This window comes from Gastrolobium bilobum, unplaced genomic scaffold (assembly GCF_033153095.1).
Source record: "Gastrolobium bilobum isolate Gb01-03AN ecotype WA unplaced genomic scaffold, APGP_CSIRO_Gbil_v1 utg49561, whole genome shotgun sequence".
NCBI lineage: Eukaryota > Viridiplantae > Streptophyta > Magnoliopsida > Fabales > Fabaceae > Gastrolobium > Gastrolobium bilobum.
In genome coordinates this window covers 121,122-143,239 of record NW_026896273.1, presented here as the reverse complement: position 1 = coordinate 143,239, position 22,118 = coordinate 121,122, and the positions used below count along the sequence as shown (strand labels likewise).

The 22,118-nt window shown below is 38.7% G+C and overlaps 1 long non-coding RNA gene across 1 annotated transcript; it reads left to right on the top strand.

Moving 5' to 3' along the window:
* Nucleotides 1-519: 519 nt before the first annotated feature.
* Nucleotides 520-14,135, top strand: LOC133298573 (uncharacterized). The gene is made up of 6 exons (XR_009749821.1): nucleotides 520-904; nucleotides 6,262-6,376; nucleotides 6,476-7,149; nucleotides 7,656-7,754; nucleotides 7,843-7,934; nucleotides 13,816-14,135. It is a non-coding gene; the product is annotated as an uncharacterized LOC133298573 (long non-coding RNA).
* Nucleotides 14,136-22,118: the final 7,983 nt, after the last annotated feature.

Below are 22,118 nucleotides of genomic sequence, written 5' to 3'. Positions count from 1 at the left end.
AGAGTATAGTAGCAAATAAAATTACAAATTTTTTTTAAAATGAGTTCTACATATTTTTGACAAGATGAAACAATTTTGGTTTTTTTATTTTAAAAAAATACATGACCTGACTGGGTCACTGGGTCATCGATTTTGACCGGATTTGGCCGATTTTGTCCGAGTTTGATCAGGTCGATGCATAACCGGTCCAATACTTGACCCGAACCGGTCCGATGACCGGTTTATCGAGTTCCAGGTCGACCCGGCTGGATCGGGCCGGGTTTTACAACTATGATTTTTGCCTAATTTAAGATAAAATCTTAAAAACAATTGTTTTATATGAACATTTCATATTTATTAAAAGATTAATTTATCTCAATTATGAGTTTCATCTAATATAAGTTAATTTTAAATAGATGCTGGATGTCGACTTTTATACCCATAATTTGATTTCATTATATCTTTAGCTGTTGTTATTCACTCTGTTTTACCCGCAGCTCTTTTCAAATTTTTAAGAAAAGTAATTTGTGTTGTGGAGGGGTCAAATAGAATAAAAATCAAACGTAGGGCAAATTGAGTTTTAGTGAAGAACTCGCCTTCGTGGGTCCCACTTCGCGAACATCATTTAGGTTGAGCCTTGAGCAAAGCAAAACCATCTCTTGTTTTTCCTCTTCGGCGCATGTGCGCGATTGAGTGAGTTACTGATTCACATAAAGGAGCAGTTTTGAGTAGTTGAAGTTGAATATTCAAATCCAAAGCATCACCTCCCCGATTAAACCCTCATCCTCCATGTCTCTCTGCACCTCGCAATGACAGCTTTACTCATGGCGGTCTCCGCCTTCTACATCCACGCCGCAAGACCAGGTCTTCACCGCGCTGTTGAAATCCTCCTCTCACGGACTGCATCAACTGCAAATGAAACCAGGTGTTGCTGCTGCTATTAAAAATACTTTTAACAATAATAAAAGAATATTAAGTGTTATATGTATTTTCATCATTTATCTTTATTTTTTTTCTCTCTATAATTTACTAATTGGTTTTGTGCAATTCTTTTTATGATGCTAATAGTTGCGCGGGGTCCTTTGAACATAATAATGTTAAAATGAAAACAAATTTTTTTTGTTGATTTAAAAGCTGAATATTTTGTCAAAATAATGCGGTGAGATGTGTATTGAGTGTGTGCGTTTAAGTTGCGCATGTGATGAGTACGCGACTTACAACACAGGACACTTGACAGATTCCTGAGCTTTTGATAAGTCACACATCATTCCATGCACGACTTGAATGCACGTACTCTATACGCGTTTTACTGTATTATTTTGGTGAATTGTTTAACTTTTGAATTAACGAAGAAATATGTTTCTGTTTTCACCTTGAATTTGTGAAAAAGGCCACTTGCTAGGAATATCCACATTTTGATCTAACTCGGAAATTAAGAATGTTTTAATTAAGGAGGGAAAATTGAAATTGTATAAGTTAATAATATCAATTTATAGGTGCTCTATGAATGAAAATCAAGGAATGTTACAATAAAATTAACTAATATATTATGATCCCATAATCTTTTTTAGCTAACAACCAAGCTACTTAACTGATCTTACTCAACAACACTACTAATTACCTGATTACCTAACTACTTGTCTGTCAAACCATCATGATTCATAAATATACAACGGTTGGTAAAGTGACAACCTTTAACGAACATCAATTAAAATGAAAGACATGCATTAATGATAATATAAGAGGAAAAAACGTTATACTATAAATGTTTAGAACCTATCTATGGGAATATGGTATTTTCCTATTGAAACTCTATTCCCATTCTATTTGGTTCTTTGACTTACTTGGGCATACAGCTCCTGCTTCACTTCGGTTGAAGAACTCTAATGTTTTCAAGTTAGTATGACATCAAAAAGATACCATTTCAACAAAAAAATGAACATCCTTCAATAAAGTCCAAGCAAAAATTCAAATTTACATCATTCGTCGAATCACGTCCTTCACCACTCTGTCAAAATCCTCTGTGCATAGGCTGCTACCGCTGCTAAAGAAGACAACGGAGATTATAATGATTGGACCAGGTTCCGCCCTAAGACCAGAGAAATTGAAACATATACCGATTCGAGGAACTAGCAGGAGGGTTGTCAAGGTATGTGAACAAAAACTCGAACTCGCGAGAATTAATATCCGTTTCTGTTTCTTCGGTGTCGGGGTCGAATCTGCTCTATTCTTCATCATCTTTGTCGTCTTTGTTATTAGTGATGGTGCGGGTTGTATTGAGGATTTCAACGAGGCGGCGAAGGTGGTGGATTGACAAATGGTGTGAATGTGAATTTTTACTTGACATTTATCGAATCATATTTCTTTCTCTCTTTTCTTTGTTTTTTTTTGTTGAAAGAGTAGCTTTTAGTGCCCTACCAACTTAGAAATGTCATAATTCTTCTGTCTGTGCGTGTTTATAGAAAATGTTCCATTGCTGAAGTCAGTAAAAGTACCACATAAAACCGAAGTAGAATTTAAAAAGGCCCAGAGATCCTAAACATTTATAATATAAGTATCTTTCCCCCTTGTATTGCCATTAATGTTGATCTTTCATTATAATCATTGTGTATTAATGGTTGTCAATTATTCAACTGTTACATATCTATGCTGCGTGGATCAGCTGGCCAGGGAGGGAAGTAGCTAGGTAACCGGGTAGCTTGGATGGTGAGTTAGGGCAGCATTAAGGTAGCTTTAGTTGCTAGCTAGTTGAGAGGTTGTGGGGGTTAATCTAATTGGTAGGCCCACTATGCATTCCTTATGGTTTTAATTGAAAGGAACAAAGTGAAATATTATTAATCTATTGTGTTGAAAACATATACATTGGGTATTGATGAGACCTTAGGATGTACCATCCCAAAAGTTAGCTCAAAATGTGGGAGTGCCCAAGACCTTATAAACCTCACATTAGTTGCCCATACAACCAATGTGGGACTCCAAGTCCCATACCTTGCAAATGGAACCCAACATTCCACCTCGCTTCCCCAGTGCGTGCCTCTACGCACACTCCACGTGATGGACGCTTTGATACCATTTGATGAGACCTTGAGATGCACCACCCCAAAAGCTAGCTCAAAGGGTGGGAGTGTCCAAAGCCTTATAAACCTCATATTAGTTGCCCATACAACCAATGTCGGACTCCAAGTCCCATACCTTGCAAATGGAACCCAACATTATTTGATGAGACCTTGGGATGCATCACCCCAAAAGCTAGCTCAAAGGGTGAGAGTGCTCAAGGCCTTATAAAGGCCACATTAGTTGCCCATACAACATATGTGGGACTCCAAGTCCCATACCTTGCAAATGGAACCCAACAGGTACATTATTTATAGAGAAGCTAATGGGTCTAAAGAGTAAATTTATCCTAGAATATAATTGGGTTAATAAATGAAACAATCTGGCTAACTAAGGAAACAAATCAGTACAAATATTTTTCATATTTACAATACCCCCCTCAAGTTGAGGAATGAATATTTATGATTCTCAACTTGTTACTTTGTTAGTAATTTCTTGAAATTTGTCGGTAAGAAGCCCTTTGGTCAGAACATACGCTAGTTGACGATTAGAGAGAATACAAGGCATAGTAATCAATCCTTGTCTAGCTTTTCCTTAATGAAGTGGCTGTCAATCTCAATGTGTCTTGTTCGGTCATGTTGAACTGGATATTGAGCTATACAAATGGCTGATTTATTATCAATGAACAGCTTCATAAGTTTGTCATACTTTACTTTGAAATCATCTAGAATAATCTTCAGCCATAATAGTTCACAGATACCTAGAGCCATAGCCTGGAATTCTGCCTCTACACTTGATCGGGCAACTACATTATGCTTCTTACTCCTCCATGTCACTTGGTTGAAACATAGAAACATGCAATATTCGGAAATTGAACAACAATCAATTATAGATCCAGCATATCGCATCAATGTATTGGGACAAGTTCCTTCATTTCTGAAATAATAACCTCCGGGAGTAGCCTTGAGGTACCGAAGAATTCTCTCTATGGCATGCAAGTGTTTTTCCCTTAGATCATGTATGAACTAACTAACTATTCTAACAACAGAGGGCAGATCTGCTCTAGTATGGGCCATGTGATTAGTCATCCCACCAATTGTTGATACTGCACTCTGTCAACTGGAGGGCTCTCCTCATTTCCTAACTTGTGATTTTGCTCAATAGGTGCTTTACACCATCTTTCAAAAGATCAAGTACATATTTCCGTATACAAGTAAAAGTACCTTGGAATAGGCTACCTTAATTCCCAGGAAATATCTTATTTTCCCAAGTTTTTTGACTTCAAATTCAACAGTTAATATTTCTCGCAGAAGTCGTCTCTCAATTGGATCATCACCTGTTATAATGATATTATCTATATAAACAAGAAGAACGGTTAGTTTTCCCTACTAGGAATGTTTGAAAAACAAGGTATGATATCCTTGACTCTTCTTATATCCAAACGAAGCCATGACTTTGGTAAACCTCCCAAATGTTGAAATCCTCCTCTCACCGACTGCATCAACTGCAAATGAAATCAGGTGTTGTTGCTGCTATTAAAAATACTTTTAACACTAATACAAGAATATTAAGTGTTATATGTATTTTCATCATTTACCTTTATTTTTTCTCTCTATAATTTTCTAATTGATTTTATCCCATTTTTTTTTATGATGCTAATAGTTGCGCGGGGTCTTTTGAACATAATAATGTCAAAACGAAAACAAATTTTGTTGTTGATTTAAAAGATGAATATTTTGTCAAAATAATACGGTGAGATGTGTATTGGGTGTGCACGTTTAAGTTGCGTATGGGGTGATGTGTGACTTACAGCACACGACACTTGACAGATTCGTGAGCTTTTGAAAAGTCACGCATCATTCCATGCACGACTTGAACGAACATACTCTATACACATTTTACTGTATTATTTTGGTAAATTGTTTAACTTTTGAATTAATGAAGAAATATGTTTCTCTTTTCACCTTAAATTTGTCAAAAAGGCCACTTGCTAGGAATATCCACATTTTGATCTAACTAGGAAATTAAGAATGTTTTAGTTAAGGAGGGAAAATTGAAATTGTGTAAGTTAATAATATCAATTTATAGGTGCATCTATGAATGAAAAATCATAAGGAATGTTACAATAAAATTAACTAATATAGTATGATCCCATAGTCTTTTTTAGCTAACAACCAATAACTGATCTTACTCAACAACACTACTAATTACCTGATTACCTAACTACATGTCTGTCGAACCGTCATGTGTCATAAATATATAACGGGTGTTAAAGTGACAACCTTTAATGAACATCAATTAAAATGAAAGACATGCATTAATGATAATATAAGAGGAAAATAACGTTATACTATAAATGTTTAGAACCTATGGGAATATGGTATTTTCTTATTGAAACTTTATTCCCATTTTACTTGGTTCTTTGATTGACTTGGGCATACAGCTCCTGCTTCACTGAAGAATTCTAATGTTTTCAGGTTAGTATGACATCAAAAAGATACCATTTCAACAAAAAATGAACATCCTTTGATAAAGTTTAAGCAAAAATTCAAATTCACATCATTTGTCGAATCACATCCTTCACCACTCCGTCGAAATCCTGTGCACAACCCGCTACCGCTGCTGAAGAAGACAATGGAGATGATAGTGATTGGACCAGGTTCAGCCCCAAGACTAGAGAAATTGAAACATATACCGATTTGTGGAGCTATTCGGGAGGGTTGTTGAGGTATGTGGACTAGAACTTGAACTTGCTCGAATTGGTATCCGTTTTTGTTTCTTCAGTGTCGGGGCCGAACTTGCTCCAATCTTCATCATCTTTGTAGTCTTTGTTATTGGTGGCGGTGCGGGTTGCGTTGAGGATTTCAATGAAGCGGCGAAGGTAGTGGGTTGACAAATGGTGTGAATGTCAATTTTTACTTGAAATTTATCGAATCATGTTTCTTTCTTCTTCTTTTGTTGAAATAGTAGCTTTTAGTGCCCTACCAACTTAGATATGTCATAGTTCTCCTGTCTATGTATGTTTATAGAAAGTGCTCCATTGCTGAAGTCAGTAAAAGTACCACGTAAAATAGAAGTAGAATTTAAAAAGGCCCGGAGATCCTAAACATTTATAATATAAGTATCTTTCCCCCTTGTATTGCCATTAATGTTGATCTTTCATTATAATCGTTGTGTATTAATGGTTGTCAACTATTCAACTTTACATATTTATGCTGTGTGGGTCAGCTGGCCAGGGAGGCAAGTAGCTAGGTAACTCGGGAGCTTGGCTGGTGAGTTACGGCAGCATTAAGGTAGCTTTGGTTGCTAGCCAGTTGAGAGGTTGTCCGGGTTAATCTAATTGGTAGGCCCACCATGCATTCCTTATGGTTTTAATTGAAAGGAACAAACTGAAATATTACTAATCTATTGTGCTGAAAATAGCCTCTTTGCAATTATGCAGGATAAGACTGCGTACAAGGATTTCCTCCACCCCACACTTGCTGGTTGGGTTTAACAGGGAGTGGTTTTTATTGTGTTGAAAACATATGCATTGGGTACACTATTTATAACGCCCAACTTAATTCAGTCCTAAGCCTTGGGGAAAGGGTGTAAATTTTGAAAACTTATGGGCAGATTCACATTTTCAGGGAATTAGAGGGGCTGAAGTGTAAATTTAAGAAATGCTAAGTGACAAATGTTTTGGTGAGTTAAGGTGCATCTTAATCAGTTGCACCCGAAAGATTTCAGCCATGTGATTAACATCCTATGACTGCATGTGTAGGAACTATTTTAGTAAGTATAGAATGGGCTGCCTGGGATTAACTTTTGCATTACCTACCTTCTGATGCAAATTCAGAAGTCGCACCGAATCCGTAGTCTAAATAGTCCCCTTTTTGCCTGCCCATCGCCCAACTCCTCATCTTAACAAATCTCAAAGAGCTTCTTTCATCTACACCAAATTTCAACCGAAAAGCTCCCAATTACCCTAGAAATTTCAGAATCGTTGAGAGGGATGAATCGCGTCTCTTTTTTTTTTTTCAATTTGGTTGCGAAGTAAATAGTTGTTGCTGGCTTCTCTCTCTTTGAAGCTTCGGTCACCGTAAAATTATAGCCAAGGAATATAGGAAATGAAAGGTAAAGTTTCTTCTATGTTAACCTATGTTGCACCGACACGCGACACGGGACACAACACGACGCGACACTTCGACACGTTAATTCTAAAAAATGTTAAATTTCGACACGTTAGGACACGTTTTGATATTATATAATATTTTTAATTTATGTAGTGTATATTATATTTAGTATTCAATAATTTAACAAAAAAAAAATCTAAACTTATAATACCCATCAATTTTGCAAAGAAATATAAGATATCCCAAATGTTTATATTAAACTCAATAAAATTGTAATGGTAATCTAACGAATCTAATAGTTGGAATTCAAAATGCAACGCAACGTAATCTTTGAACCTTTTTTGAGTCTTTGGAACGAGTATTGGAGTGTCGGAGTGTCGATGAGTGTCGGACACGACACGTCAGGATTTTTGAAGTGTCGGTGCTTCATAGATGTTAACCTCCCCTTTTGGGCAGATGCAAGAAGAATAAGGCTGGATTTTTAATTCCCTTATCTTTCTTGAGCAGAGAACAAACTTGAAGGGGCTGAACCAAGGAAGGAAAAGAACTAAAGCTCCATTTTACCAAGAGAAGCTTAGAATCATCATTTGGATTGATTTGAGCAAGGTAGGTGATTGGAATTTGTTCTTGTAGGTTCTGCCATTGTTTGGATAAATGAAAAGGAAAGAAATGATGAAAATTTCCTTTTATTTAGGAACTTCTGTTCCTGTTTGAGTGAAGAGGGGGCTGTCAAGGGAGAGTGTAGAAAATAAAAGACTGAAGTGTGTGATCAAAAGGAGACAAAAGGTAAACTACAGAATCATTGTGCTCCTTCCTTTTGCTAAATTCAGTCAAGGCTGTATTAGCCTTGATTTACTCCTTAATTGAATGATTCTTTGTAAGTTGACGATGTTATATGATGCTAAAGATAGAACATGATGTTTATTCCATTGAAATGTGATTATGGACCAACTAGTCACTTGAGTGTTTCCACGGTAAGATTAATCTTATTTTGAGAGAAATCAATGGGCTGTTATATATGTTATATGTTTAAATTCAGAATGTGATCTTGAATGACATGACATGTGAATGTGTTGGGCTGTCCTCAATGACTTGAATGTAAAATAATATGTTGTGTATTAAGCTAATACAAAGAGTTACAATATATAGAGACCCTAATGGGTTTAAGTGAGAAGCCCAGACCTAATCCAAATCCTAAATAGGAAAAAAATATTTACAAATAGGAAAGTAATCTATACAAATCTAAACCAAATCTATATATATTATATTTCCTATGCTAACACTCCCCCTCAAGCTGGTGTGTATATATTGTGAGCACCAAGCTTGTTACAAATGTATTCAACTCGAGGACCTCTAAGAGCTTTAGTGAAGACATCCGCGAGTTGATCATTAGAGCTGACAAAAGCTGTTTTGGTTTCTCCTGACTGAATCTTTTCTTGAATGAAATGACAATCAATCTCTATATATTTGGTTCTCTCATGAAATACAGGATTAGAGGATATATGTAGTGCAGCTTGATTGTCACAAATGAGTGTTATGGGTTGTTTCTGTTCACAAAGATGAAGCTTCTGAATCAACTGCTTTAACCAGATTAACTCATAGGTAGCAATTGCCATTGCACGATACTCAACTTCTGCACTAGAACGAGCAACCACAGGTTGTTTCTTACTCTTCCAAGAAATTAAGTTTCCTCCAAAGAAGACACAATAACCTGAAGTAGAGTGCCTGTCTGAGGGTGATCCTACCCAATCAGCATCTAAATAACCACAAACTTCTGTATTTTCCTGATCATAATACAATGAACCTTTTCCTGGTGCTCCTTTGATGCATTGGAGGATCCTCACGGCAACATCCCAATGAGAATCACACGGGGAGTCAAGGAACTGACTAGCCGTACTAACTGCAAAGGAAATGTCTGGCCTAGTCACAGTAAGATAGTTGAGCTTTCCAATCAACCTCCGATAATGACCGGGATCAGATAACGGCTCCCATTGTCCGGGCAATAATTTGATATTGGGATCCATGGGTGTATTAACTGGTTTACATCCCAACATACCAGTCTCTTCTAAGATATCTAAGGCATACTTTCTTTGACAGATAGAAATGCCCTGTCTAGATTGTGCCACCTCAATTCCCAAGAAGTAACGCAGCTTCCCAAGGTCCTTTGTTTGAAATTGACTGAATAAATACTATTTTAACTGATGAATTCCAGCTTGATCACTTCCAGTGAGAATGATGTCATCAACATCAACATAGACTAACAAATAGATGCACTTATCAGGTGATGTGATCCTATAAAATACAGAATGGTCAACTTTGCTGCGGATTAAGCGAAAAGCTTGAACAGCAGAACTGAAGCGATTGAACCATGCCCGAGGAGAATGCTTGAAACCATATAAGGATTTGCGAAGTCAGCACACCTTCCCAGACTCCCCCTAAGCAACAAAGCCAGGTGGTTGCTCCATGTAAACTTCTTGTAAATCACCATGAAGAAAAGCGTTTTTGATGTCAAGTTGAAGGAATGGCCAATGACGAACAGCAGTAAGAGCAAGAAACAGGTGAACTGACGCCATCTTAGCGACCGGAGAGAATGTGTCACTATAATCAAGGTCGAAGATTTGAGTAAAACCCTTTGCAACTAAGTGTGTCTTGAGACGATCAACACGGCCATCAAGTCTAACCTTGACAGTAAAGACTCAGGGACAACCAACTATAGACTTCTCTGGAGGAGCAGAAACAAGATCCCAAGTGCCATTAGAATGAAGTGCAGTCATCTCATCAAGCATCGCTTGGCGCCACCCTGGATGGGAAAGTGCTTCACCTGTGGTCTTAGGAATAAAAACAGAAGAAAGACTAGAAATAAAGGTGAAATGAGGAGTAGAAAGACGGTCATAGCTCAAAAAAGTATAAAGAGGATAAGGGTTATGAGTAGTACGTATACCTTTTCTTTGAGCAATGGGAAGAACCTCTGGTGAAGGATTCGGATGGAAAGAATCAACAAGAGGGGGCGATGAGTCAGCCAGAGTCGAGTCGACAGGAGGCACAATTCTATGACACTGATAGGTGAGAAATGGACGGTCCTCAAGTATGGAAGCAATAGATCGCTCATCTGGAATAGAGTTACCTGCAGCTGGCAAAGACAAGTCAAGAAAAGAAACAGGAAGAACATGATTAACCTGTGACAATCGAGATGGGATAGAATTAAAGGGTTGTTGATCACGAAAAGTGACATCAGCGGAAACAAAATACCGCTTAAGATCAGGAGAATAACAACGATAACCCTTTTGAAAACGAGAATAACCAAGAAAAATACACTTGAAGGCTTTGGATGTTAACTTGTCCTTACCAGGAGTGAGATCATGAACAAAACAGGTACAACCAAAGACATGTGGGGATAGAGGACAGAGAGGAGCATCTGGAAGCAACAAGTTATAAGGAATGTCATTATTAAGCACAGATGAAGGCATGTGGTTGATGAGAAAACAAGAGGCAAGAACTGCATCGGCCCAGAAGTGTAGAGGAACATGCATGTGAATAAGAAGGGTCTGTACAGTTTCAATGAGATGTCTATTTTTACGTTCGGCTACACCATTTTGTTGTGGAGTGTGAGGACAAGTAGTTTGGTGTAAAGTACCCTGTGTGGCTAAGAAATCAATAGAAACATATTCCTTAACATTATCACTACGTAAAATACGAATAGAAGCACCAAATTGAGTATGAATCTCAACAGAAATTTTTTGATAAATAGAGAATAACTCAGAACGATTTTTTATTAAATAAATCTAGGTATAACGTGAAAAATCATCAATAAAAGTAACAAAATACCGAAACCCTAAAACAGACACACTACGACTTGGACCCCAAATATCTGAATGAATAATAGAAAAAGGAGCATCAACTCGTTTATTGACTCGATTGGCAAAGGAGGAGCGTTTGTGCTTCTCTTGCTGACATGACTGACAATCTAAATTCTGAAGACCGGATAAAAGAGGAACCATCTTCTGCAATTTTGAAAGATTGGGATAACCGAGGCGACTATGGATGAGTTGGGGAGATTTTGTGAGAGAACAAGCAACCGAAGGACGAGGCACAACCAGGTAGAACAGACCCCGTGACTCATGGCCCACTCTAATCGTCTTCCCCGTACCTGGATCCTGCACAGAAACAGAATGGTCTGAGAAGGTAACAATACAATTAAGAGAGTTGATCAATTTACTAACATAAATTAAGTTATAAGGGATTTTAGGAATGTAATATACAGATGTCAAGGTCAAAGAGGAGGTTGGACATATTTGTCCAATCCTATGAACAGGGGCTTTAGTGTCATCAGCAAGAGTAAAAGAGAGTAAATTGTCAGAATAAGTAAGAGATGAAAGAGTTCCTTATTACCACAAAGGGGATCAGTAGCACCAGAGTCAAATATCCAAGGACCAAGTGATGTAGAATGAGAAACACAAGCAACATGATTATCAGTTTCTGAAGCAGAGGGCTGAGACTGAGGAGAAGCCTTCTTGAGAAGGGTCTGGAGTGCTACATAGTCTTCAGAGGAGAGAGAGACTGTACCAGTTGAAGCAGTATCCGATTGAGCTAAACTAGCATAATGAGAGAGTCGCAAGTGAGGATACTTGATGTAACAACGATCCTCATAATGATCGAGTTGCTGACAATAATGACAACGAGGTCGCCGACCACGTCCGCCTTGACCACGTCGTCCCTGGCCTCTACCACGACCACAACCACCACCTCCACCTCCAATGTTCTCGTGAAAGTCAGTACGGGAGACAAGGGCAGTGGAATCAACAACAGAAGATGCTACAGGAGAAAATTTCTTACTAAGGTTCAGAAGGCGCTGATATGTCATTGATAGATTAGGATCCCCACTAGTCAAAATAGTATCCCGGACATTATCATATTCTTCGGGAAGACCAGAAAGTGTGGCAACCATAAAGAGACGTTCCACCTGTTTCCGATATGCAGAAGCATCAGTAGGGTAGAGCAACATATCCAATTATGCATGCATCAAAGATCGACTTTTGCCAACATATGTCTCCATCTGAGTGTCAGAGGATTTGCACAGATCCATAAACTGGGACATGATGGAATAGAGCTGTTGAACATCATTAGTGTATAGGTGTTTTGCTTCCTTCCACACTTCACTGCATGTTTGAAAAGAAGAGAAAATATTCAAGACGATTGGATCAATAGACTGCCAAAGGATACTCAGAAGCTGGTTGTCAATCCTTTCCCAATCAGATTTTTCTTCCTTAGGAATATCAATAGATTTAGATGTAAGATGTTGCCCATGTCCCTGTCCAAAGAACCAAACTCGAACAGAGGTGGCCCAATTTTTGTAATTAACAGAACCCTTCAGTTTGGAAGAGGTAATGGGCCTAACATTGGTGGAGATGATATTTGAGGAACTTTTGGCAGGACGAGAGGGAGAACTGATCTCCGATTGAGCAGGAGAAGATGCTGCCATTATAATAAATCACAAGGGTACAGAACCAAGTGAATAGAAACTAACCTGATCGCAAATCAAGAAGAGGCACACAATAAAGTGAGACCCACGAAGAACCAACCACAAATCTGGAAAGAGGAGGAGAAGACGAGCTGGTCAGTCCAGGAACGGCTGGAAAAGGATGCCAGAACAGTGCACATTGGAAGGTGGCGCGTGAGCACCACGCGCAGAGAAGGCTGACGACGCGTGGAGGCTGCGACGGCGGTGGGTCTTCCACAGAACTGGTCGCCGGGGATAGAGGGACCTGATCGCAGGTGTTCTGGTTCAAAAACTCACCGGAAAAAGTCTCCGGTGGCCGGAACAGTGATGGACGGTGGTTCCGGTGGCGGTCGGAGGTGCTGACGCGTGCAGAAATCAATTTGAAGGAGCTTACAACCCTAGATGGCTTGCCGGAAGGACGCACGACAAAGAAAAGAGGACTCCTAAACAGTGGGCTTAAGTTTTAAAGCGAAAATGAGGTTTTAAGCGAAAGCGAAGGTCCCCAGAACAAAAGAGCTCTCGTACCAGCTTGAATATAAAATAATATGTTATGTATTAAGCTAATACAAAGAGTTACAATATATAGAGACCCTAATGGTCTTAAGTGAGAAGCCCAGACCTAATCTAAATCCTAAATAGGAAAAGAATATTTACAGATAGGAAAGTAATCTATACAAATCTAAACCAAATCTATACATATTATATTTCCTATTATAACATAAACATAAGTGTGCTATTTGATTTAAAATCATGGGCAACAATGGAATGTCAGGGAAAGTTAAAAGAGAAGTTATATGAATGTAATGATGGCTGTCCTTTCTATGTATGATGAATTTTCAAGAGACAAGACCTTTGGACAGCCATGAGATGATGAGAGTGAGGCTTGAATGCCTAGAATATTCCCTGGCCAGGGGACCAGATAAGGAACACCTCTTAGGAGATATCCTACTGTAAGCAAAGGCTCATGGAGGTGTATGGATAAGTTCTTGTTATAGTTATTTCCCTTATGATGTGTTTATGTGATGTTCCTTGAGAAGTTCCATGTTTTTCTAGACAATATGCCACACTAACTCTTTTGCAGAAGTCTGAATTGGTGGGGGGAATGACCCCAATAATTCTTTAGTTTGTTGGGATTTATTCTCACCCCTTACTTTGGGGCTGGTTTTGCAGGCACTAATAATGCAAAGGACAAGGCCATTGAAGGCTCAAAGTGATGGAAATGTTGTTTATAATTGCTGTGAACTTATGATGTATTGTAGTTGCTTTAGAACAGTTTTGTTTGTAACATGTACCTTCAGCCCAACTTTGTAATTATTTTGAAGACTTGATGTAATAGAGATTAAATCTATGATTAGTTGAAAAAATGTAATGGGCTGTCAAAGGGATCGATGGGTATGTTTTGGAGTTGATATAGTGAGTTTTGTATGGAAATGAGATACATATGTTGTACTTCAAAGTCTTGAGTACCCAAAGGCATCTTGATAGGCTGATTGGGAGTTTTATGTTGTGTAAAAATGATGTATCAAGGTAGTGTGAAGAGTATGGAACACTAAGTCTATACAAATATATGTGCCCGCTATAAGGACATAGAAATGTCATGAAGGAATGATGACACAAATAATTCCATAACTTGGAATTGTATGATGTATTAAAGTAGCCATAGTCATTCGGTTATTAGTTTAAAGTTGAAGTATCTAAGAGATCTTTATATAATAAAGAAAAGATGGAAGTAAAATTACTAAGTGATATCTCTATTAGAGTAAAACATTAGGAAATTGTGTAGGACCCCAATGGTAGGAATTATGGCCTTTATGTACTGATCTGAATTAGTATTACTCAAGTTCGTGTCTTCCTGCCTGTCAATTTTAGATTAGTTCTTGTAAAAATCATATCTAATTCAATTCTTAACAAAAATTTAGTGTATAGTATATCATTGTAAAGCCCCAGAAGTGTACTTTATTTATGTTCTTTATTTATGTTTAATATTTTCCTTCCCAGTTTTGCCTTAGGTGCGTCCTCCTAGAATTCGGTTCTCTAGAGTTATTGTATTTCTTATGAATAAGGGTGTGGAAAAGAACCAAAAAACTGAACTGAACTACTTTTAAAATAACCAATTTTTGATGAACTAAACCGAACTGCTTTTAGAATAACCGGTTTTTGAAAACCAATTCATGAACCGAACTGGTTTTTAAAGAACCAGTTCAAGAACTGATCCGGTTTTTAGAAACCAGTTCAAGAACCAAACCGAACTGAACCGTTTTATCTCTTTATTTTTTTAATTTTTTCTTTTCTTTTCAGAATAGGTTCAACCTGAACCGGTTTCGAATCGAACCGAATCGTTTTCGAACCGAATCGAACCGTTTAAATCAATTCGGTTCAGTTCTTCAAAGAATCTAGTTCAATTCGATCCATGCACACCCCTACTTATGACTATGAATTGGCTAGCTTAGGCTGTCGGCATGTGTACTAGTTATGGCATATGTGTGTGTTTTAAATTGCTCCAAATGATCAATAAATTATGAGGCTTAGAGGAGCTTCCATGCTTAGTGATAGCTATCGTAAAAGTCTGTTGGATGTTACTGTTCGCTGTAAGTTACACTTTTGCTTAGCTCTCCACTTTACTTGTTTTAATTTCATTTCCACTTGTCATTGATGCTGTTGTTATTATATACTATAAGGAGTAACAAATTGGGTCGACACTGGACGTTGCACTGTTTATAGAAAAGCTAATGGATCTAAAGGAGTAAACCCAAATCTTACAATACAATCGGGCTAATAATGGAAACAATCTAGCTAATAAAGGAAACAAATCAGTACAAATATTTTTCATAGTTACAACAGTCCCCTTTAAGATGAGGAATGAATGTTTATCATTCTCACTTGTTAGATAATTTTTTGAAATTTGTCGGTGGGAAGCCCTTTGATAAGAACATCAACTAGTTGACAATAAGAGGGAATATAAGGCATAGTAATTAGTCTATCGGTGGGAAGCCCTTTGATAAGAACATCAACAACTTGTTCTTTATGTTCCTCAGCTTTCCACTAATCTTATCTCCACTCAAAAGCTCATAACTAATTTGAATTGTTCCATTACATTTTTCCCTTCTCATTTTGTTATTCAGGATCTTTCCACGAGGAAGACAATTGGAGTTGCTGAGGAGCAGGGTGGGTTGTATTATCTCCTTCTAGAACATGTTACAAATGATACCAAAAATCAGCTATTGATGACACGTCATCCTTCTAATGCAGAGTCTGTGATTTGGCTCCATCACAAGCGTTTGGGGAACCCACTATTCAGTCTATTGAAGTCAATGTTTCCTTCTCTGTTTCTAAATCAGTCAGATGAGACCTTCCATTGCGATGTTTGTGAATTTGCAAAACACCATCGAGAGTCATTTCCTTCTAGTATTATCAAAAGCAGTGAACTTTTTTCTCTTATCCATTCTGATGTTTGGGGCTCTTCTAAAGTGCAGTGTTTCACGTGCAAGGTGGTTTGTTTCTTTTATTGACGATTGTACTGGGGTGACATGGATTTTCTTCATGAAAGACAAGTTTGAAGTACCAGAGATATTTATCCGATTTTATCACATGGTTGAGACTCAGTTTGGTAAGAATATTAAAAGATTAAGATCTGATAATGATACTGAGTATGTCAACCAACGTCTGTCGCAATTCATTTCAGACAGAGGTATGATTCATGAGCTCATATGTGTTGATACCCCTCAACAAAATGGGATTGCTGAAAGAAAAAATCGTCACCTCCTTGAAGTTGCTAGAGCATTACTTTTTCAGACATTTGTTCCTAGTTTTTATTGGGGAGAAGCTGTATTAGCTGCAGCCTTTTTGATCAATCGCTTACCTTCACGGGTCCTTAACAATACCCGTCTTATTCATTCCATGACTTCCTTCTTTTCTTCTGTTCCCATTTTGCAGAGTCTTCAACCACGAGTGATTGAGTGTGTTGCCTTTGTCCATGTTCATAAACAACATCGCAATAAGTTGGATCCTAAGGCTCTTAAGTGTGGCTTCCTTGGTTAGTTATGTCCCTGATAAAAAAGGCTACAAGTGTTATCTTCCACCAAGTCGAATTTTTTTTGTTTCTATGGATGTCACATTTCATGAATCTGAGTCTTATTTCCTGGGTCTTCATCTTCAGGGGGAGAGCAATTCTTCAGAAGACTCGTCCCCTCCTTCTTTGAGTTTGAATTGTCCTTGTCTACTCCTACACCTCTTCCTAGTGTGTTTGCTCCTGGTGTGCCAGAACCTTCAAATACACCCGAGATACGAAAGATTTTGACACCTGAATTGGTATTATCAAAGGAGGAAACAACCCATACTGCCTTACCAGGAACCTCAATTGTCTGAACTACTGGTAAGTCCTGAATCTCCTGTTTCTGATTCTAATATTATTGCCTCTAATGACTTGCCTATTGCTTCTGATACCTCTAATGACTTACCCATTGTCCTAAGAAAAGGAAAAATATCTTGTATCCAAAGATCTTGTCCAACTTGTACTCAGCATCCTATCTATCATTTTGTCTCTTCTACTAACCTTTCTGTGTAGCACAAAAGCTTTATTTCAGCGCTAGATTCTATCTCAATCCCAAAATCAGTACATGAAGCATTAAAAGATAAGAATTGGGCCCAAGCCGTGCAAGAGGAGATGAATGCCTTGGAGAAAAATAAAACATGGGAGGTTGTTGATAGACCTAATGGAAAGAAAACAGTAGGGTGCAGATGGATTTATGCTCTAAAGTATAATTCTAATGGTACTCTTGAGAGATATAAGGCTCGATTAGTCGCCAAAGGTTATACTCAGACCTATGACATTGATTATGAAGAAACTTTTGCCCCAGTTGCAAAGATGAATACTGTGAGAGCCTTGTTGTCCCTTGCTGCCCTTTACAACTGGGATATCAATTAATTTGATGTAAAGAATGCTTTTCTTAATGGTGAGTTAGAAGAAGAGGTTTACATGGAGACCCCACATGGTTTTGACTCTATGAATGGAGAAAATAAAGTTTGTAGGTTAAAGAAGGCCCTGTATGGATTGAAGCAGTCTCCTCGTGCCTGGTTTGGGAGGTTTACTAAGGTTATGATGACCTTAGGATACAAACAGAGTCAAGGAGATCACACACTTTTCATTAAGCACTCCCAAGATGGGAAGCTCACTGTGCTCCTTGTGTATGTCGATGACATTATTATAACAGGTGATGATATTGTGGAGAGACATGTTCTACAAGCACGACTAGCCTCTAAATTTGAAGTTAAAGACCTTGAGAGATTGAAATATTTCCTATGAATAGAAGTAGCTCATTCAAAGGAAGGAATTTTTATTAGTCAGAGGAAATATGTCCTTGATCTTCTTAAAGAAGCGGGAAAACTTGGGTGTAGACCCTCTAGTACTCCTATTGAGTCGAATCACAAGATGAGTTATGAAGAGGAGAGTCCTCTAGCTGATAAAGGACAATATCAACGGCTAGTTGGGAGACTGATATATCTGGCTCATACTAGACCAGACCTTGCTTATGCTGTTAGTATTGTGAGTCATTTTATGCATAATCCAAAGGTAAAACACATGCAGGTGGTGGAGAGAATTCTTCAGTATCTTAAAGCCACTCCTGGTAAAGGACTGTTATTCCGGCGTGATGGCAATATTTCTTTAGAAGTTTTTACTGATGCTGATTATGCTAGATCTGTAACTGATCATCGATCTACCACTGGTTATTGTATGTTTCCTTGTGGTAACCTAGTGATGTGGAGGAGTAAGAAGCAGGATGTGGTTGGCAGGTCAAGTGCAACGGCTGAATTTCGGGCTATGGCTCAAGGCATTTGTGAATTATCGTGGTTGAGAATTATACTTGATGATCTTGAAATAAGATGTGAAGGACCTATGAAGTTGCTTTGTGATAATAAGTCCGCCATTTGTATAGCTCATAATCTAGTTCAATATGATCGGACTAGGCACATTGAGATAGACTGCCATTTCATCAAAGAGAAGCTTGATAGCGGGTTGATCATCACTCCATACATTCCTTCTAGACGACAATTAGCTGATATTCTGACGAAGGGGCTTCCCTCAAAAAGGTTTCAAGAGCTTATTAGCAAGCTGAGAATGATAAATATCTATTCCTCAGCTTGAGGGGGAGAGTTGTAAATAATTGTAATTAGTTATTTATTTATTCATTCTAGAATCTTCTTTGGGCTGAGCCCATTAGGTCGTTTAGTCTCTTTAAAAAGAGAGCTCTTGTACAGTTGTAAAAACACAATTCAATAATATATTTCACTACCTTTTTCAAGTGTTACTAATAGCAAGGGGAGGATCATTTTGGGAATCATCTTGGAACTTGGGACTTTTGGGCACCTCTTGGGTGATTTGGGAGAGACTAGAGCCTCTTGAATGCTCTAGAACTATCACTGTTTTTTCTCTTCTTTCATTACTCTTAATTGTCTTTGCCATTATTGTTATAGTCTTTCCTTACTGTTTTAGTACTGTAATTTATATCAGAACTGGGAAATTGTTGAAGTTTCCATTATATACAAATCTTTTTTGTCTTGTATTTCTCTGTATTGAGTGAAGATCCTATCAATTGATTGATACGATTGTGCCTAGAAATAAATAGAAAAGGGTATATGAGAGGAGAAGCAGAGGATTACAGCCCCACTTACAATTGCTAAGTCAGCATCAATTGGTTAGAGGGAAATCAAGTGGTTAGAGTCACGCGGATGGCATCACAGGAGGTTGGTTACTGTTAGAATAGTTGTAAAAATAGTTCAGTATATATATAGTCCCACATCGTATGAGCTCAACCTATTAGGTCTTTTAGTCTCTTTAAATAGAGAGCTCTTGTACATTGTAATACACTATGATTATTCAATATACAATTATTCTTTAATTTCAAGTTGGTATCAGAGCTTTTTCGCTCTGGGGATCCGCTTCCGCTAAAACCCTAAGCCCACGCTTATGTGTTCTCTTCTACTTTGCCGTGCATTCTTCCGGCGAGTTTTTCTCTAAGCCGTGTGTCTCTCCGGCTTGTTTCTTCAACTGTCAGAACCACTTCCCGCCGCCAACAACCGCCGCTAACAACCGCCGCTCGTCACTGTTCAGGCCACCGGAGCACTGTTCCGGCGAGTTTTCAGCCCAGACTACCTGCGATCAGGACCGTCTCATCCCGGCGACCAGTTTTGTGGTGGTCCGACCACCGTCGCGTCAGCCACGCGCCTCCACGCGCCGTTCTTCTCCTCTGCGCGTGGTGCTCACGCGCCACCTTCAATCGGCGCGTGTGCACTGTTCCGGTGGAGTTTTCTGGCCGTTCTTGGACAGAACTTCTCGCCTTCTTATCCTCTTTCCGGATCTGTGCTTGGTTCTTTGTGGGTCTCACTTTAGACGCGTGGTTTTCCTTGATTGGATATCGTTTGCCTTCGTTTACGGCTTTTATATTCTGTCTTTAAATGGCAGCAGCGTCCCCTGATCTCTCGGAGATTAACTCTCCTTGTCCTCCTGTCAAAACTTCCTCAGGAATCATCTCTACTAATATTGGGCCCATTACATCTTCCAAACTGAAGGATTCTACCTCTCTTGCTGCGAATATAGCTCAGTCAGACAATGCATCATTTGGTTCAGTTTCTCTCTCACTTGCGGACTATGCTGCACTCCAAACTCTTCTCAAGAAGGCTTCTCCTCAGTCTCAACCATACTGGTAATTCCGTTGCTTGTGTTTCTCATTCTACATCACTTGGCACTTGGATATTTGACTCAGGTGCTACCGATCATCTCTGTGGTAATAAGGAACTCTTTACATCTCTTACTTATTCTGATCATTTACCTTCTTTTACCCTTGCGGATGGAACCAAAGCCCCAGTTCGTGGGATTGGACAAGCTCGTCCGACCTCTACCTTGGTCTTGACATCTGTTTATTACATTCCTGGCATCCCCTATAACTTAATTTCTATTAGTAAGTTGATCCACTCCCTCACTTGCACCATTACTTTCTCTAACCATTCTGTTTCTGTGCAGGATCCGGGTACGGGGAAAATGATTGGAGTGGGTCGTGAGTCACGGGGGCTTTACTATCTGGATGCGCCTCGTCCTTCAGTGGCACTCTCTCTCACAGAATCTCCACAACTTATCTACAGTCGCCTCGGTCATCTAAGTCTTTCAAAGTTGCAGAAAATAGTTCCTCTTTTATCCGGTCTTCAGTCTTTAGATTGTGTGTCGTGTCAACAAGGGAAGCATACACGTTCCTCTTTTGCCAGTCGAGTCAATAAACGAGCTGAAGCCTCTTTCTCTCTTGTTCATTCAGATATCTGGGGTTCAAGTCGTACCTTGTCTGTTTTAGGTTTTCGGTATTTCGTTACCTTTATTGATGATTTTTCCCGTTGCACTTGGGTCTATTTAATGAAAAATCGTTTTGAGTTATTTTCCATTTATAAAATGTTTTATATTGAGATTCATACTCAATTTGGTGTTTCTATTCGTATTCTACGTAGTGATAATGCTAAGGAATATGTTTCTATTGATTTTTCTAATTTCTTGGCCACACAAAGTACTTTACATCAAACTACTTGTCCTCACACTCCACAACAAAATGGGGTGGGTGAACGTAAAAACAGACATCTCATTGAAACTGCACGTACCCTTCTTCTTCATATGCAGGTTCCCCTTCACTTCTGGGCAGATGTTGTACTCATCTCTTGTTTTCTCATCAATCGTATGCCCTCATCTGTGCTCAACAATGACATTCCTCATAACCTATTGCTTCCAGATGTTCCTCTTTATCCTCTAACTCCACATGTCTTTCGTTGTACTTGTTTTGTTCATGATCTCACTCCTGGTAAGGATAAGTTAACATCCAAAGCCTTTCAGTGTTTCTTTCTTGGTTATTCTCGTCTTTAAAACGGTTATCGTTGTTATTCTCCCGATCTTAAGCGTTACTTAGTTTCCGCTGATGTCACTTTTCTTGATCAACAACCCTTTAATTCTATCCCATCTCAGTTGTCACAGGTTGATCATGTTCTTCCTGTCCCTTTTCTTGACTTGTCTTTGCCAGCTGCAGGTGCTTCTATTCCAGATGAGCAACCTATTACTTCTATACCTAAGGACCGTCCACTTCTCACCTATCAGCGTCGCAAAACTGTGCCTCCTGTCGACTCGACTCTTGCTGACTCATCGCCCACTGCTGTTGCTTCTTCCCCTCCGGATCCTTCACCAGAGGCTTTTCCCATTGCTCAAAGAAAAGGTACACGTACTATTCGTAACCCTTATCCTCTTTATACTTTTTTGAGCTATGACCGTCTTTCTTCACCTCATTTCACCTTTGTTTTTAGTCTTTCTTCTATTTCTATTCCTAAGACCACAGGTGAAGCACTTTCCCATCCAGGGTGGCGCCAAGCGATGCTTGATGAGATGACTGCACTTCATTCCAATGGCACTTGGGACCTTGTTTCTACTCCTCCAGAGAAGTCTACAGTTG